Here is an 18,524-nt window from a genome sequence, read left to right on the forward strand (position 1 = left end):
CCCTTAGGGGTTTCCTTGTTTCTATGTTACAGTATTCATTTTACCTACTCTCCTTTCCTTGGCCTAAGTCCAGAATAGCCCCTGGTCTTGTTGATTGCTTCACAAACTGTGTGAGAAAACATTCCAGTCCCACATTCTTAGACAGGCATCCTTCTGATTCTATTTATTATATCAGTCAGCGTCAGGGTGATTGAAATACACCAGTCATTGTTTCCCTAATGTCTATCTTCCTGGGCCTATTCTGGCCTTCTATTTTGGATTAAACATATTTTAAAGAAGCATTAGTTTTCAGGGAAATGCTCTGCATTTTGCAAAGATATTCCCATATTCTGACATGCTATGGTGGAGAGTGTGTTAGACTTGGAATCAAGAGATGCCTGTGTTTAGGAGGCTTCTCTGGCATTTATTAATTGTATAGTGATGGGCAAGTCATTTAAGATTTTGGGCTTCAGTTTCCTCCTCTATAAAATGGGCTACTAATACCTGAAGCATTTGCCTCACAAACCTGGGAATACCAAATGAGAGGGGTATTGTGTGTGTGTGTGTGTGTGTGTGTGTGTGTGTGTGTGTGTGTATTACTTTGGAAACCTTAATATACTATGTGGACATTACATAGTTTGGACTTTGAAGTCATGTTGAAGTCAAAGGAAAAAAAGTATGAATTAAGACTTTGCTCATTCAGAATTATATAATAGTTATTCAAGGCTCATGCTCATTTTTACATTTATTTTATGAAAAAAAGTCTATCAAGCAAGTGAATAACAAAATTAGAGTGGGAATATTTAACTCATTTAAGAAAACAATGCCTTGAAGGATTTTTAACACATGGTTTGTCTGTTCAATCAGAATTCCCTGTCTCCCAGAGTTGAAATCTTAGAGTCATATTTGGTTTCTCTTTGTTTATTGCCACATTGAATCAGTAGCCAAGTTTTCCTTCTCTCTGTCTCAGATCTGACCTTTTTTTTCTATTCCTATTGTCACCAAGAGAATTCGAGCCCTTATTATCTTATGCAAGAATTGCTGCGATAGTTTCTTTACTGACCTCTGTTTCTCCAGGATCGACACTTCCTATTCCCTCACTGCACTCCTTACCACTTGTAGTCCTCCTAAAATAACTGGTCAATCCTCTGCTCAATAACTTCCAAGGGTTCCTCAATGACAACAGAATAAATTCCGAGCTCGCGGCACTCTGTACTAGCCTCTGGTCTGCCTTTTTACCCTTCACTAAAATAGTTTCTGAATGTCCTATTTTATCCAAGCTTGCTTACTTCCTCTGGATTTTGTACATATCTTGTACTTGCTTGTTTCCGTACTTTTGCTAGATCACTCACTTAGAATACACTTCCTTCTCCTTTCTGACCATTAAAAACATATTTATCTTTCAAGATTCAGCTTAAATGTCACCTCTTCCATAAGACCTTCCTTGATCCATCCCAGTCTGACCATATTCTCTCTCTCTTCTCTGAACATTTATGTTAATTACTGTCTGTATAATTCTTTTAGAAAATAATAATGTGCTATTTAATAACAAACTTTTTGTTTGAATTTCTATTTAAATTTCTTATTTAGATTTCCTTTTTTTTAGGCATTTAAATCATAGAATTGTAGACTCTCAGTACTGGACAATCTCTCTGTCCAGGGGTTCTTAGTCTTTTTCTGTGTGTGTTGTGGATCCTTCAAGTGGTCTGGCAAAGCCTGTAGACCCCTTCTCAAAATAATCTTTTTTTAAAATTCATAAGATAAAATACATAAGATTACAAAGTAAGCCAATTATATAGAAATGCAGTTTTCAAAATATTAAAAAAATTCCTATCCTTCTAGTTGAGAACCCTGGTTCTAGACCAACCCCATGTCCCAGCCATGAATCCTATCTGCAACATCCCTGACAAATGATTACCTACTTTCTCAAAGACCTCTATTTACAGGGAATCCACTCTCTGTTAAGGCCACCCATCCAATACTTAAAAATCTCTAATTGTTATGAATAATTGGGGTAGCTAGGTGGCACAGTGCATAGAGCACTGGGTCTTGAGTCAGAAACACTTGAATTCAAATCCCACCTCAGACACTTACTAGTTGTATGAACCTGGGCAAATTACTTAACCTCAATTTGCCTGTTTCCTCATCTGCAAAATGGAGATGATAGCATCTACCTCTTAGGGTTTAGTGAAGATCAAATGTAGTAATATTTATGAAGTGCCTAGAACACAGTAGATGCTACATGAATTTTAACTACTATTATTACTATAATATTTTCTTTATTTTGAGTTGAAACCTATTGTTCTCCCATTTCCACATATTGTTCTTCATTCTACCCTTTGAGGCTAAGCAGAAAAAATGTCTCTTCCCTTTTCCAAATGGCATCCCTTCAAATATTTGGAAATTATCAAGCTGCACTAAAGCATCTTTTGTCCAGACATGATGGAGAACACCATGTTCTCCAGACATGATGTTTCTGCTACTGCTGCCTGAGATCCTATTCCTCCACCAATGTACCCTTTTCATGCCTGGTCACAGGGTGAAAGAGACCCTGGGTTCTTGAAGGGCAGGCCAAGGACTTGCAGGTTCTAGAAGTTTGGGGAAAGTAATGGATTGGGCTGACTGACTACCAGCCTATCAAATGTAGAAAAATATCAACAGATCGGATGTATTTTTTGGCCTTGGCAGCAAAAGCCATCTACTAGATTATAGAGGGGTTTGAATCTGTGCAGATGGGAAGTGTACTCAATGCCAATAAAACCATAGATTGTAAAATTAAAATAAGATCACAATAGCTCTTTTATCCTAGACTAAACCTGATCCCATTTAAAAGAAAAAAGAATCTGGCTTTCCAGCACTTACTACTTCTGTAACTTGTACTTTGGCCTCTGTGCCCTTCAGTTTCTTTATATGTTAAATGAAAGGAGTGGACTCCTAAGACAGATGCTCCCATTCCTTCTAGCTCTACACTTACTGATAGTTATAGTGCCGTTTCCTGATGAGCAGGAATGCTAGGGGAGGGGTGTCACATTTAGATGGTTAGCAAACTTTCATCTCCAAGCTCTGGTTTTCTCTGGGGATCCCTGCCATTTTGTTAGTCTAAGGTCTATATAAGCAGAATTAGCTCTGACCTTCCATTCTACTGGAAACTCTGTTTCGTTCCTGAATACTATATTTCACTAAGCATTAGTCAGTCACATGGCTTTGACATAATGGAGTAACACCACAGGCACAGAGAACATGTTCAAGAATATACATTATTATATGTGCCATGGATGCAATATATCATGCAATATCTGGGCAGCTAGGTGGAGCAGTGGGTAAAGTGCCATCCTGGAGTCAGGAAGACTTCTATTCCTGAGTTCAAATATGACCCCGGACAAGTCATTTAACCCTGTTTGCCTCAATTTCCTCATTTGTAAAATGAGCTGGAGAAGAAAATGACAAGCCACGCCAGTATTTTTGCCAAGAAAACCCTAAATGGGGTCATGAAGAATCAGACACGACTGAAAATGACTAAATAATGACCAAATTCAACATTTACTACATAGCTACAAAACTGTAGTTTTGTTTTTGTTTTCAGAACCAGGCAATTCCTCAGGAAGGCACATGTTACTGGAAACACTATAGTTTTCAGAAAAGCATAGTTTAGTGCCCGTGGCTCATTCCTCCATGAACAGGAAAAGATGTGTACATAATAGCGGCATACATTTGTATATAGGCTGATGTCTGATTTTTACAAATAGTAGGCCCCCAACCAGAACTGGTGTCATGTGGGATCTGACTTCTGCCTCCCTCACTGGAGGATGGCTACTGGGGCACTCTACTCTGGCATAGCTGAGTGCTTTGCCCATCTGGCTACTGGGAAACCATGCTAGACCCTATTCTAGGGCTCCTGAAGGGCTCTTGAGGGAGTTGATATGAAGTGGGACTGATCTCCCCCTTCCTATGCCAATCTTCTATCTATCCCCAACTTTCCTGTCATGTCTTCTTCCTCTTCTCCTCTCCTGATAAAATACTAATAAATACTCCTACCCCTTCTGGAGGAAACTCAGAATCTCGTCTCCACTCTGATCCTTAGGCCTTATTCTTCCTTCACAATGGTAGTGGGCCACTCCTATGAGAAAAACAGCCAGATACATCCTGAAAATTCTTGGACTTTACCATCTGCCCTGTGGCTGAACCCTCAGTATGAATTCTACCATATTTGTTGTTTTCCTCAATCAGAGTGCGAGCTCCTTGAAAAGAGGAAATGTCTTCCTTCCTTCTTTAACCCTAAGTATTCAACACAAAGTAAGCACTTAATAAATACTTTTTCTTTCATTCATTCATTCATCTATTCATTTAAGACTCAAAAACCCTTGGGGCGGCCAGGTAGCACAGCGAGTAAGAGTACCGGCTCCACTGTCAGGATGACTTGTGGATCAAATCTGGGCTCATTTCCTCATGTGGTTCAGTTACATGCCTTCTTACATCTCCTTACTCAAACTTCCTAATATATGGTCTCACCTACATTCCTGCTGTTTATCGTCTACCCTTCCTAATCTGAAGATCACTCTTCTTCACAGAGAAAAAAGAAGCCCAATTGAAGTTGAGTTATTTTTTCCTAGAATCCATTAATTTGTCTGTTGTCTTCAACCTAACGGTTAAGTCCTAAACAATTGGTTTTGGTTATTTGATTTAAATTATTTTTGTGCATGATTAATACATCATGTTTTGTACATGACTAATTAGATTGAGAGAGGTGATCACAGTCAGTGTTGGGCAATGGACTAATCTTCAACCTTAGCTTGAGGACCACTGAATGCTGAATGTAAGCAAACAAACAATCAGAAACAAGAAAATGCTTGAGGTATGTCTATACCTTTGTTTATCTTTCCCGATAGATTTAGTAAATTAAATTATTCAGCCCTCAAGGAAAGGGTGACTTTCCTTATATTTTCATTTGCATTGAACATTAGCTAGCACTTCACTCTAATGTTTAACTCGAGGCTGTTGCACATCATTCATGCATTTATTCATTTATTTATTGAGTATATACTATACAGAAGGCACTGTGGTGGGTACAAAGTTGAATAAGACTCAGTTCTTGACTTCCAAGAGCTTATAGTCTAGTAGACAAGAAAATGAAAGTATCTAATAACTATGATTTAATGCATGTATGATAACGAATGAAAGAGCAGTACAAATAAAATAGTAATAAAGTTTAGAGGAAGAAGAGATCACTTCTAATTGGGATAGTCAGAGAATTCTTCATGGAAACATTGGCATTTGAGTATCTAGGTTGGCCCAAAAAAGGTAAATAGGATTTTAACCTGCAAAGACAGGAGATGAGAGGGAGCACTCTGGACAAAGGGGCCACGATAAATGAAGGGAAAGAAGAAAGACTGTATGATATTAATTCAGGAATAGCAAAGCACACATTTTTGTCAGAGTAGAGTATGATAGGAGGGTAGAAGGTTCACCTGGAAACATAGGTTGGGGTTAGTCTATAAAGGGTCTTCAATATTAGGCTAATTGATATAGTATCAATTAATTAAGAAGACTACTGACCCAGGACCTAGCAGGCTAAAAGCAATGCCATAGGAACATAAATGTGTCTACATTCTGCAGGGTGCCATAGGTAAATTTATAGGATTATAACATTAGAGTGAGAAGGGACCACAAAGTTCATTTTACAGAGGAAGAAAGTGAGGCTAAGAGAGGTTAAATAACACCCATTGTCATACAGGTTATAAACTGCAGTCAGGATCTGAACCCAGAGAAGTTCCTCCCAGGCTACCTCTATATATCTATACCCATACTTATACCTAGGTCAATGTCTATGTCTATCTATATCTATAGTCTATTTCATCTATTTCTATAGTTATCTATATTATCTACCTCTATATCTATAAGTATATGTAGATAGTAGATGGTTGATAGGTAGGTCAATAAATATGTATATAGATTGAGTCTATATTAGAATATCAGCTCTTTAAGGGTAGACATTGTTTCTCTTTTATAGTTGCATTCTCAGTGCTTAGCAGAGTCTGCAACAAAGCAACCATTTAATAAATGCATTTTCATTCATTCATTTGTTCGTTCGTTCGTCCGTCCGTTTGTCCGTCCGTCCGTCCATCCATCCATCCATGTAAACCTTGTAATCTTGTGCAAGTTTTATCTATATCTTTCTATATACATCCTTGACAGGTGATTCACTCAAAGTTCTGGGGGCTTTGCCTCTAGATCTCTTGGCATTGTGTAAATAGGTCAATGGAAAATGAATGCTGTCCACTACTTTCCCCTTGGTTTCACTCCAGTTGACCTACCTCTTTCTCTGATAATATTCTTTACATTATTTCTCATTGTGACAAGATTCTAGAATGTCATATTAAAAGAATGATTAGTGAGCATTTTTAAAGGAGATTTTTATATCTCTTCCTTTTTGTCTGAGTTTTCACTTGCTCAAATGCATTTTCACCCCCGTTCTGGTAATTCTGGCTATTATAGTCTCATAAAGTACTCCCTCCCATTTTTTTCCTGCCTTCTTGTGAGTTTCAGAGTTGCTGGTTTCTTCAAGTTGAATCTCTGTCTATAGCATCTTTCAGAATAAATGAGAAGCGCTCTAGCCTCCCCACAGAGCGAAATTGTACTGGTGTCAGCAATAAAAAAGGACATCCACTTGGTGTGACCAGAAGCCTCATCACAACGTGGAGTCTGCCCAAACTTGATTCTGTCCAACTCTCCCAGCTGCACACGTCCAACTTTTTCTACTGTGCATGAACACTGATGCATGTAAAATCAATGCTATAATCAGGTAGCAAATTAAGGCAAGACATCCTGCCACATAGAGTCAATCTAAATTTCTAAAAGTCAAGTTGCTTTTAATATTAATAGAAAGAACTTTAAAAACAAATATGAGACCTTGTTCGTACAAAATGCATACTCCTCAGTTTAGCTTTTAAAGTCCTCCACAGCTTATCCCCAACTTGTCTTCTCAGTTTCATTGAACATTACCCTCCTTGCTCTGTCCTCTGTGATCCAGACAAACTGAACTTCTCTCTGTTCCTTACTCATGACCTCTGTCTTCCATTTCTTTGCCTTGTCATTGGTCTTTTATGCTTGACTAATACTTCCCTCTCACTTCCTTCTCATAAGAACATTTTTCTTATTTTAGTCAGTCATCAAGGATTTAATCAACATTTTATATCAAGCATTTATATCAACAGTTGACATTTATCATGTAATATAATGTATTTTTGTTGTGTAGAGACAGCAACTTTGTTGCCAGCAGTAATGCCTACATCATGGGGGTGATCAGGAATATCTTCTACCTACTAGACACCCCTTACTAAGCTAGTCATGTGCTCTAGATCCCTGCAGTGGGATATATGTTCTGTGCCCCTGCAATGGGACACGTGCTTTTCAACACTGGGGATGTGGTGTTGAACCCCAGAAAATCAGAAGCACAGAAGCAAGGTGAATGAAGATTGGTTGGCTTGGGTGCCAGGAGGAACCCACCAATGGGAGGAAAGGATTGGCATGGTAGATGAATATTCTAGAGTGAGAAGGTCCCAGGACATGAGGGAAGTTGTAGGGTAAAGGATGAGGGAAGGGAATAAGCTTTTATATAGCACCCACTAAGAATCAGCTACCATACTAAATGCTTTACAAATATTATCTCATTTGATCCTCATAACAATTCTGCCAGATAGGTGCCCTTTTAGTGCAGAGGGAAATGAGACAAATAGAGTAACTTGTCTGAGATCAGATTTGAACTCAGGTTCAGGTCAGCACTCTATCCACCATGCCACATAGCTTTCTAGAGTGATATTGTAGCAGAGACAGGGTATAGAGGTCCAGAAAGTCAGAAGCACAGCTGGAAGGGGAATGTAAATAAGTAGGTTTCTACTTATTTACTACCTGTTTTACACTTGGATAAAATTCCCTGTTGAGGGAGCTCACTAGTGTACTCCAGAGAAAGGTGAGAAGAAGTGAAAATGTGAACATTTTTTATCTTGCTTGACCCCAGGCCCTCTTCACTTTTACCACCACCATGAAGCAACAGAGATGTCTTTTGAGGGAGCCACATCTTTGCCATTCACACGTTTCATCGATGATATTTTTTGCACCACTTTTCATGTATATGTATTGTTGGGAATGTATGCTGCAGCCTACTTGTACATACCATATCCATGTCTTTCCTTGATCTTTTGGGTTACCTGCTTGTTTGAGTTTGTGTTGTTCCATAATTTATAGTTTACTTGGGGGAAAAAGGAGTTATTTAAAATATCAGTGACTTCTGTGGTAGGGAGCAGTCTGGGTTGTTTTAAGGCATTACACAGTTTCCAAAATGTCATATAATCCCATTTCTCCTTCTACTCAATTCTTTGCTTGGATTGTTGTTCCTGCTCAGGACCTGTCCATTCGTTAGTCTGCTAATCTAATAGTCATCGTGTAGGAGATATGCCTTTTTTTTATCCAATTTGTTTTTCCAGAGTATGAAGTTAGATCAATCTCTTTTACTGAGAAAGATTTTTAGTGTTATAGGGGATTCATGCAAATAGTTTATCATGAGCATTTAGAGAAACTTCCAATAATAGAGAATCTATTTGTTTAAACTTGGCATAGGGCATTTTCCATGTTGCTGGCAGATACTTTCATTATGTGTCTTATATATTTTTATACACATAATATACATATATATACACATATGTATATGTATGCACACATGTATGTATAAGTGCATGTACACATTATATATGTATGTACATGTATATACCCCCCTCTATATATACACATATAATATATATACACTTACATATCTTGCTTCATATCAGTATTCAGTAGATTATTGAACAAAGTTATTGCCATAGGCACATGTCAGAGTCTCATGTAATTATACCATACGCATGGGAAATGCCTTGTTTGTGTGGAACCTTTAAGGCGACATTTTATCCTGTTACTTCAAATGCTTTTTAAAAATCAATAAATGATATACACTGTAGGGTTTTTATAGTCTATACACATCTCAGTAAGATGTGTGACAGTGAAGATGTGATCAGTTGTACAAATCATTTATGAAAGGCTACCTGTTCTCTTATGTTTTATCAAGAATATATGTAGAAAGGAAAGAACCCTGGAGTTAGAGTCAGAAGGTCTAGGTTTAAATCACGACGTTTTTTACTTGCAGATGAAAGGGTATATCCTATTCAGACTGTCTCTGCCTCTTGCAAAGGGTAAGTCCTTTTCACATTTGAGTAGATCATTTAAAATCTTGTAAAGGTTATAAAACTGAATAGGTTCATTTGCACCTTGTAAAAAAAAAGGACTGTTGGGGAAGGGGTGAAAAGAGGGGAAGTTGAATAGATCATTTACATAGGAAAAGACCAGCAAAGCAGTTTAACCACAAAAGAGCCTGTCTCCACAGCATAATTTGCCCATTTACCCTTTCCATACACAATCATTTTCATGGACCAACAGGGGAAATGTGCTTAATAGTCACCCTAAGTTAGGGTGAGGTCTCTCATCCAGACAAAAATCATTTCAGTGGGAAGACTGGCTTTCCAACTGGGTATATTGGGTTACATTAAAAAGAAAAGGTGAGGAAATGGTTGTTTGGGAGTTTCTTTAAGGATAAGTAAAAAATAACCAACAAAGGATAATAATTTTCATTAAATGAGTTGGGATCTATATCAATTAATCTATTTCTTCATCTGTTCATTTAATTTCTCTATCATAGATCTATCTCCCTTTATTCTTCAGTGTCTTTTACACATGATATTCAAGATATTCTTCAGTGTCTTTTACACATGATATTCAAGAATTAGGAAGATGGTGCTAGAAGCCGAGATGCTTTTTATTGCCAGATGTTGGGTATTGATCCTGACAGTGTAGGTTGGAGTAGCTGGGGAATATCACAGAAGAGGACAGGAAAGAGCTAAACCTAGAGAGAGCTAGGTCTGGGGAGACTGAGGGGAGAAAAAAGCTGGAGTGTACATTGGTTGGGGGAAATGAGGTTATGCTCGGGGATAGAGTCAGAAACTATTGTTGGATTTAGGGTCAGAAAAGTCTGTGAAAGTCTAGGTGAAGAATTAAATAGAGCAAAGACAATTGTTGCTTCTACTCCAGGTTCCACTCATAAAACAACGTGGGGTAGGTCTGTGGTTAGCGAGTGGAGGAAACCTTGTGACTAATTGATCCTTTTGAACATTTACCTTTAATGGTAGAATTAAAACATGATCTGTGCAGTACCCCTGCTGAAATGCTTCAAGTGTGCAGGGATCTCATGTGCCCTCCCACGAAGGTGACATTTAAATCTGTCATAACCAGCCCCCGCCCCAAACTCCAGTGTGGAGAGACCTCATTCCATCTGCCTACCAGTGGAGTCCATTTTTAATCATGTGGATTTGGGTTATTGTCAATTTTTTTGTCACTTCTACATCTCTTTGTTTTTGAATTCTTAGTCTGCCCAGGATGAAAGTGTACCTAGCAGCAGCTACCAGTAAGTAACAAATGCCACCACGACATCCCACCATCCCTGCATTTCTTGTTTGTGATAGAGCCGATTCTCCCATTCATTGTTCACAATGGAATCCTATTCAACATGATCTTGTGTTTAGCAATTGCCCAACCCAGTACATGCCTAGGGTTTGCATCAGTGCCTGTCAGAGACCCAGGGTTAAAACTATTGGAGGTCCAGATGACATCTGGCTTCTCAGCTCCTCCAGAATATTGGCTCCAGTGTTTATCAGTGCATTATTCATCAAAACTGATGATGCAAAGTACAACATGCTGTCTGCAGCTCAGCGTATGAGGAGGAAAGGAGTTGGCAGAAATGCCTGGTGTTCTGTGAGCAGCATGTAATCAATAGTCTGGGTGCTTGTTCACTTTATGTTGATGACTATTCCCTCTGGTACATCTTTGTATATTTTTGGGTTCACTGTACTACCAGCTGCACAATTTTTCTTTCTCTGTTCCTGATACCAGCCATGATAAGCAGAGCAGAAGGGGCAATCTTCCTGTGTGGTGGGTGTCAAATCAAATAAACTAGTTACCCAAAGCATGTCAGCAGGCTCAGGAGAAAAAATAAGACAAATTCAATAATTTTTCTAGAGTGCTTGATGATGAAGTCAAACAGGCTAGTGTTTAAATGTCACTAAGTCCATTTCACTTTTAGGCGAAAATGAAATGCCACCAACCTTTCCCCTCTCCTCCCCACTCACAATCCCCTAACATTTCCTATATTGCCTCAAGTCATTTCTTCTTTAGCCTCAAAACACCTGTGTGGGTGGGTGTTATTTGAGTAATTATCAATTACTGTGGGTCTTCACTTAGACCTCATCCTTAAATGTAGGGACTCCCCAAGGTTCTGTCTCTGACCCATTTGTTTCCCTGCTCCTCACTTCCTCCAATGGTGATCTTGTTAATCCCTGTTAACTGTTATCTCTAAGGGGATGGTTCTTACACTGTTTATCTCCCACCTACCCAAACCTCTCTCTTTGTTAGTGTTCATTGGTTTCAGTTCTATTTGACTCTTCATGACCCCATTTAGGGTTTTCATGGCAAAGATACTAGAGTGGTTTTCCATTTCCTTCTCCATCTCATTTTACAGATGAGGAAACTGAGGCAAACAGGGATAAGTGACTTGTCCAGGGTCACATAGGTAATAAGTGTCTGAGGTTGGATTTGAACTCAGGCAGATGAGTTCTCCTGTCTCCAGGCCTGACACTCTTTAACTGCTGGCTGGTTTCCACTGGTATGTCTGACTGGTATCTCTACATATTAAAACCTGATTCCTCATCTTTTTTCCCAAACACATTCCTCTTCCTCCTGACTTTCCTCTTTCTTTTAATGGTACAACCACTCTTCTGGTCACTTAAGCTTAAAACCTCAGTCATCTTTAACTTCTGCCTCTGTTTTAACACCTGAATTCCCAGTTAGCAACAAAATCCTCTTCATTTTCCTTTTCTGTACTTTCCTCCCCATCTCCACTATCACCACCCTACTTTAGCCTTTACTTCCTCACACCTAACCTATTTTAATAGCCACCTAAATGTTGGTGTTCTCGGCCTGTTCTAGACACCTTGTTCTAGACTCTAACCTACTACAATCCATCCTGTATGTTAACTTCTGACAGATTAATCTTCCTAATCATAGCTTTGATGATGTTGCTTTCTTTTTCATTCTCCTCCGCCTCAGCCTATTCTCCCCATTCCACTGAGAACCTCTGGAATTCTCTTCTACTATTAACAAACCTTACTTCATCTTAGGCTTTTCTTACTCTCTTCAGGGCAACACTGCCCTTTTCTATTCACGTAGTCTATCCCTATCCATCCCCTGCCCCAGCAGAGTGTAAGCTTCTTCAAAGCAGGAACTATTTTTTTTTTTGTAATTTTGTTTTTAAAGCCTTCTAAATTTGTGACCGCCCACTCCCCCCATAATTTCATTAGTGTAAAGCAGTGGTGTCAAACTGAAATTGAAAATGATCTCTCCAGGCTGTATATTGACTTAGAAACCCACAAATTAACATTATTATATTTTGTTGTACTTTTATTTACTTTGTTAAACGTTTCCCAATTACATTTTAATCTACTTTTGCCCCACTCTAGAATTTTGTGGGCCATGAGTTTGACACCTCTGGTGTATACAGCAGTGTATACAGAGTCCAGAGATCTCTGGGATTCTCTCAGACTCAGGGAATTCACATGATCAAAACTATTTTCAAAATAATAAAGATATTTTGACTATTAGTATGGTAATAAACATTGATAGATATAACCTGTATAAACAAAATCTCTTTGGAGGGGATCTTCAATAATTTTTAAGTTTGTAAAGGGGTCCGGAAAACAAAAATTTGGAAACCACAGATGTAGAGATCCTCAGGGAGGAAACCTTCTCCACCAATGCAGATTGGCAATTGCTCTGCATTTTATCCTTTTAGAGAGTTTGCTGGGGCACTGGGAGGTTGACAGCCAGTCAACAACATTTATTAAATACCTTCTATGTGCCAGGAACACAGGGCTTTAAAGACAAAATTAACAATAAAATAGTTCCTGATTTCACTTAGCACTAGGGATACAAGAAAGGTAAAAAACAATCCCTGTTCTCATAGTTGTGATTTCTATGTAAACTGTGGTTTAAAACAAGAGACAACCTGCAGACAGCTGTGTACAATTAAGACATATAAGGCATAAATTAGAGCTAATTGAGAGAGAGAAGACACTAATATTAAGGAGGGATTAGGTGAGGCTTCTTGTAAAAGGTGAGATTTGATTTGGGCTTGAAGTAAGCCAGGAGGCTAGGAGGCAGAGATGAGAAGGAAGAGAATTCCAGGCATGGAAGACAGGCATGAAAATACCCAGAGTTTGGAAATGCAGTGTCTTCTTTGAAGGACAGCAGCTAGAGTCCCTGGATCACAGAGTACATGGTAGAGAGTAGGGTATAAGAGGAGTAATTAGATGATTTAATGGATAGAGAGCTGGGTTTGGAGTCAGGAAGACCTTAGTTCAAATCCAGCTTCAGACACTTACTAGCTGTGTGACCCTGGGCAAGTCACTTAACTCCTGTCTCAATCTACTGGAGAAGGAAGAGGAAAACCACTCCAATACCTTTACCAAGAAAACCCCTTGGAAAGTATAGTCCCTGAGATCATAAAGGGTGAGGAGCAATTGAATGACTGACCAAGAACAAGAGGGTATATGAAGGCTGGAAAGGTGGCTTGCTTAGGGCCAGGAAAGTAGTAAATGTCATAGATGAGACTTTACCCCAGATTTTCTTGACTTTAAGGCCAATTCTCTATCTACTATGGCACAATGCCTTGTTCTTATCATGGGTTTATGCATGTTTTTTTTAATGGAATTCAGTTAGCTCAGGGCTCTTAGGTCCTGCTTTATTAATTATTGTTAATTAATTATTAATGTCATAATTATACACAGCTGTCTGCAGGTTGTCTCTTGTGTTAAACCACAGTTTATACAGAAGTCACAACTTCTATGAGAACTGGGATTATCGTTTACCTTTCTTTGTAGCCCTAGTGCTAAAGTGAAAGCAGGAGCTCTGGAAATCTGGAGTCCAGGCACTTTTCACTGGATAGACTCTCCACACTCTTGTTGTTCTTAAAATGTGGTGCCAGAAATGAACACAATACCCCATATGTGCCCTGACTAGGGCAGAGAACAATGGACCCATCACCTTCTAGGTCTTACATATTGTGCTTCTTCTTGTAGCCTAAAATTGCATTAATAATTCATACTGCTGACTCACCCCGACCTGGCAGCCATCCTAACTGTCCTGAGGATCAAGTGAGATAATATGTGCAAAGTTCTTTGCATATGTTATGGTACAATATGAATTATTATGATGATAATGCAAAAGAATAGCTCATATTTGTTCACAGAGACAACAGCGAGCTTCTGACTCCAGAACCAGTATTTTTTAAAAAATTATAACCAACTATCGACTTTTTAAACTCTATTTTTGAATGGTACCAAATAGCAAACCACTCCAGTATCTTTTCCAAGTAAACCCCAAATGGGGTCATGAAGAGGTGGACACAATTGAAATGACTCCATAACAACAACAACAAACAGTATAAGGCTGTATCTTTAGTCATATTTAGTATGAATTGTACTCTGTAACTAACACTATCATGAAGAGTTAGTGAAAGAATATGATTGTTCACTCCCAACAGATACTTGATAATTTGGAAAAACACAGCTCATCTTATAAAACGTTCCCCAACAATTTTCATTTTCCATATGTGTATGTGTGTATGTATGCACATGTGTGTGTCAGAATTTGGGAATATTGTTCCAGTTCATCACCAGAGAGTCAGCATGCATAAATTCAGCATCAGGGGACTTGGGTTCACTTCCCAGCTTTACCACTTTGAAGACTGAGATTTGGCCACATTGAAACTTTTCTTATCTCTTCTATTGACTTGCCTCAAAATCATGCCTTTTCTCCAGTTTTTCAATTTTTTTCTATCTATTAACTCCTTCTTTGTTGCCTACAAGCATGTCTTCATCTTGCCCATTCATAAAAAAAAACACAAAACAAAACAGTGACTACATCCTTACAGTCCTATCTCTCTCTCTCTCCCATTTTTAGTCAATTTCCTAGAAAAAGGTCATCTAGACTATTTCCTCCACTTTTTCTTTAATAATAATAATTATTATTTACATGACACTTGCTAAGTACTTTACAAATATTATTTCACTTGATCTTCATCATCACTCTATAAGGGAGGTGATATTATTTTCCCAACTTCACAAGTGAGGACACTGAAGCAAACAGATTTTTTAAATAGTGGCTTGCCTGGAATGTGACTATGTAGAAGAGAGAAATGATAAGAAATGTGGAGATAGAATTGGCAAGACTTGGTAAATGATCACATGACAGAGGGAAGAGACAAAGATGACTGAGATTACAAACCGGAGTGACTGGAAGTATAGACCTGCCCTAAAAAAATAGAGCAGTTTGGAGGAGTTGTAGGCATGTGTTTGGGAGGAAAATAATGAGTTCTACATTGGACATGTTGAGTTTTAGACGTTTATGGAACATGCAGGAGGAGGTGATAGTGTATGATGAGAGTTTGGGAGAACGGTTACTGTTTAATATCTGGTTTTGGGATTCATCTTCATGAAGAGGACTGATCAAACCCATGAAAGTTGATGAGATCTCCAAGAGAGGCATATAGGAAAAAAAAGAGACGAGGGTCTACAACCTAGCCATGAGGAAAAGCCACATTTAGGGGCAAATATGAACGATGATGTAGGATCTTCCTAAGATCTACCATGATGAGAAGAAGTAGTCATGTAGTCTATGCAGTCTTTATGCTATGATTGTGAATGTAATGGAGAGATATGGGTTAAATACAATTAGATGGATTCAGAACTGGTTGAAGGAACAGAAACAAAGCATTGTCATTAATGTGTCAACGTCAGCTCAAAAAAGTCTCTAGTCTCCTTTGGAGGCTTATTTGTAAATGCCTTAGTAAATTTGCCAGAACCATGATGTTATTTTAAAAATTTTAGTATGATCACTAAAAGGAAACTTAAATTGAATTTAGTTACTGTTTGTATTTCTACCATATTTAGAATTTAGTACTCAAATTGGGTTCATGGGTGTTTGTTTCATTCTCAGTCTTTTTAAAAAAATATATTTATATTTTCTTTTTTCAAACCTTCATATATTTCCAATTATCCATAATACATGTTGGTATCAAAAATTGTAGAAAAGGCAACAAAATAAAACTGTCCTTGAGAAAAAAAAATGGTAACTGATGTTCATACAGCCACTATCCTGAAATAGACTAAGAATGAATCATATGACATACATTATTGGATGTGTTGAATGATTGATTCAAATCCAGCAAGGAGCAAATTTTTTGAGCACATTATTGATTTTGACCAATCTGGTGATTTCTGCATAGGCTAAATATATACCACTGTATACCACTGACACAAAGAGCAAAGCAGATAGGTTTACTGTATGTGCTTGACCCCGATTGTTTTTTCTTTGCCTAGAATGTACTCTTTCCTAATCTTTGATGTTCAGAATTTTGTGTAAATATGACACAGTGATCAGTGGAAAGGCACATGATGATCAAAGCAGGTTACATCATATAACCAGTGAAGAAATCCAAAGAGAAAGAGCAAAGTTTGTCTTTAAAGAATTGTAAGATAGGAACAGAAGATGGGATTATTGCATGGAAAGACTAAAGGATGCCAGGGAGATGGCCAGGTTGCTCCACTGGTATACTCACCATGTTGGGAGAAATTAAGGAGAGAGTTGAGAACATTGGAAGACTGCTCCCTAATCCTCCTGTAACTCTCACAGGATGGACAGCCATGCATGTATTGTAATCTACATCACTGTAAAGGAATTCCTAAATTGGTGGGATCACAGAGCCATAGGAGTGCCCCCTCTCCCAGTAGAATATAAGCACCTGGAGGCCAGATAGTACTTTATCTTTTTCTTTGTATGTCTGGCTTCCACCACAGTGCCTTGTTATAGTGACTGCCATATGACTATTTGTAGAATTGAATTGAATCAATGGGAACTCATGTAGTGCTTTGTGAATCTGTAGAACTTCATAAAATACAATTTGAGAAAAAAACAGACTAGATCTAGGATCAAAACCAATATCCAATGAAGCTAAAGCTAAGGACAAGAAACTAATTTCCCCAAATATGTCAAATGAAAATGGAAGGTCACTCCTTTATTAAACTTTCTAGGGCTTATTTCTCATCATTGGCATACCTTGCAGCATATTGTTTTATTATAAATGTATTAACATATTTGTAGTCCTTTTATCAGAGGCTCTTTCATGACACAAAAGGACTGGATACACTGATGGGTTTACACTGATGTCCCCCTTCTCTGGTATGCAGCTGCCCACCCAAATAATATGGGAATTTCACTCCATCATGCTTCTCAGTGTATTGTTATCAACTTCCATTGTCATCAAGAGGGCACTTGATTTCTCTGTGGATAGTGCTAACATTATGGCTTCAGTTTGCAAGGCTCAGAGAATGACCTGGTGTCATAGAAAATCAGTAGGGTTTACCGTAGCTCACAGAAGTGACCTTCCCCAGACACATTTGTCCTCTTTGCACAATTTTGAATGAAGTGCCAGTCAAGGGCCTAGAGGAAGTGTTACAGTTTTATCTACCACTGGTCTTAGGAAAGCATGGCCAAAAGTCAGGAACACATTTTCCCTCTGAACTTCCAAATGGATTTTTATTTTCCAACTAGGTTAAAGTAACTATATAAACTCCATCCTCTCTCCTCTAGCACTTAGGCTGTTTGCTGAGGCACAATAGATATAATACTGGATTGGGAGACAGGAAAGCCTGAGTAAAAATCTTATCTTAGAAACTTACTAGCTGTTCAGTCCTGGGAAAGCCCCGTATTCATTCAGCCTCAGTTTCGCCCTTTGTAAAGGTAGGATATTGATGGTACTTGCTTCAAAAGGTTGTTGTAAGGAACTATGAGATAATATATTGTAAACCTTAATGTACTATATGAATGCTACCGAATATTATTATATCAACACTTTCTAAGGGGTCTTCAGGCTTGATAGAGACCCTGTTGTCCCCTCTTTACCTGAGTAATAGTCTAATTTATCACTTTTTCCTTATCTTCACACAAGATCTGTGGCTCCCACGGGAATCCACTATGTAAAGTTATTCAAATTACCAGGTACTTCCTCCTGTGCATGACATGCAAGGTAGGTAGATGGGACTCCGAGTGGGGGAGCCAAGAATATGCAAAGAGTGTACAATTTTACTTCCCCTGCTAAACGTGATCACACCATGTTGACTACAATGTAGTGAAATCTTTCAACAGTGTCATTCAGCCTAAGACAAAAATCACATGGCTGACAATGTTCTGAGTTAGTAATTGAACCCTGGTGATGTGAACCCCCTGAGTGGCAGTCTGTTTCCTGTCATTATACCACATATTGTATGGGCTTAAATATTGTTCCTATGGAACCAACCCTCCCTTGTAACATTTCAATTACTGTTGTTTTCATAGAACCAATTAAGGATTATAGC

The sequence above is a fragment of the Petaurus breviceps genome, unplaced genomic scaffold (assembly GCF_028583685.1).
Source record: "Petaurus breviceps papuanus isolate PSGF00001 unplaced genomic scaffold, PetGlider_PUasm1.0 38, whole genome shotgun sequence".
NCBI lineage: Eukaryota > Metazoa > Chordata > Mammalia > Diprotodontia > Petauridae > Petaurus > Petaurus breviceps.